We start from the raw sequence: 2,093 nt of genomic DNA on the forward strand, positions 1-2,093 counted from the left end.
TCTCTTATGCTTTGGCTCTCTCCCATTCTAACCTCTTTTTTCTTTTTCCTTCCCCTCCCCCATGGGTTCCTGTTAAGTTTCTCAGGATCCACATAAGAGTGAAACCATATGGTATCTGTCTTTCTCTGTATGGCTTATTTCACTTAGCATCACACTCTCCAGTTCCATCCACATTGCTACAAAAGGCCATATTTCATTGTTTCTCATTGCCACGTAATATTCCATTGTGTATATAAACCACAATTTCTTTATCCATTCATCAGTTGATGGACATTTAGGCTCTTTCTATACTTTGGCTATTGTTGAGAGTGCTGCTATGAACATTGGGGTACAAGTGGCCCTATGCATCAGTACTCCTGTATCCCTTGGATAAATTCCTAGCAGTGCTATTGCTGGGTCATAGGGTAGGTCTATTTTTAATTTTCTGAGGAACCTCCACACTGCTTTCCAGAGCGGCTGCACCAATTTGCATTCCCACCAACAGTGCAAGAGGGTTCCCGTTTCTCCACATCCTCTCCAGCATCTATAGTCTCCTGATTTGTTCATTTTGGCCACTCTGACTGGCGTGAGGTGATACCCGAGTGTGGTTTGGATTTGTATTTCCCTGATAAGGAGCGACGCTGAACATCTTTTCATGTGCCTGTTGGCCATCCGGATGTCTTCTTTAGAGAAGTGTCTATTCATGTTTTCTGCCCATTTCTTCACTGGGTTATTTGTTTTTCGGGTGTGGAGTTTGGTGAGCTCTTGATAGATTTTGGATACTAGCCCTTTGTCCGATATGTCATTTGCGAATATCTTTTCCCATTCCGTTGGTTGCCTTTTAGTTTTGTGGGTTGTTTCCTTTGCTGTGCAGAAGCTTTTTATCTTCATAAGGTCCCAGTAATTCACTTTTGCTTTTAATTCCCTTGCCTTTGGGGATGTGTCGAGTAAGAGATTGCTACGGCTGAGGTCAGAGAGGTCTTGTCCTGCTTTCTCCTCTAAGGTTTTGATGGTTTCCTGTCTCCCATTTAGGTCCTTTATCCATTTTGAGTTTATTTTTGTGAATGGTGTGAGAAAGTGGTCTAGTTTCAACCTTCTGCATGTTGCTGTCCAGTTCTCCCAGCACCATTTGTTAAAGAGGCTGTCTTTTTTCCATTGGATGTTCTTTCCTGCTTTGTCAAAGATGAGTTGGCCATACGTTTGTGGGTCTAGTTCTGGGGTTTCTATTCTATTCCATTGGTCTATGTGTCTGTTTTGGTGCCAATACCATGCTGTCTTGATGATGACAGCTTTGTAGTAGAGGCTAAAGTCTGGGATTGTGATGCCTCCTGCTTTGGTCTTCTTCTTCAAAATTCCTTTGGCTATTCGGGGCCTTTTGTGGTTCCATATGAATTTTAGGATTGCTTGTTCTAGTTTCGAGAAGAATGCTGGTGCAATTTTGATTGGGATTGCATTGAATGGGTAGATAGCTTTGGGTAGTATTGACATTTTGACAATATTTATTTTTCCAATCCATGAGCAGGGAATGTCTTTCCATTTCTTTAAATCTTCTTCAATTTCCTTCATAGCTTTCTATAGTTTTCAGCATACAGATCCTTTACATCTTTGGTTAGATTTATTCCTAGGTATTTTATGCTTCTTGGTGCAATTGTGAATGGGATCAGTTTCTTTATTTGTCTTTCTTTTGCTTCATTGTTAGTGTATAAGAATGCAACTGATTTCTGTACATTGATTTTGTATCCTGCAACTTTGCTGAATTCCTGTATCAGTTCTAGCAGACTTTTGGTGGAGTCTATCGGATTTTCCATGTATAATATCATGTCATCTGCAAAAAGCGAAAGCTTGACTTCATCTTTGCCAATTTTGATGCCTTTGATTTCCTTTTGTTGTCTGATTGCTGATGCTAGAACTTCCAGCACTATGTTAAACAGCAGCGGTGAGAGTGGGCATCCTTGTCGTGTTCCTGATCTCAGGGAAAAAGCTCTCAGTTTTTCCCCATTGAGGATGATGTTAGCTGTGGGCTTTTCATAAATGGCTTTTATGACCTTTAAGTATGTTCCTTCTATCCCGACTTTCTCAAGGGTTTTTATTAAGAAAGGGTGCTGGATTTTGTC

The sequence above is a fragment of the Prionailurus viverrinus genome, chromosome B2 (genome assembly GCF_022837055.1).
Source record: "Prionailurus viverrinus isolate Anna chromosome B2, UM_Priviv_1.0, whole genome shotgun sequence".
Taxonomy (NCBI): domain Eukaryota; kingdom Metazoa; phylum Chordata; class Mammalia; order Carnivora; family Felidae; genus Prionailurus; species Prionailurus viverrinus.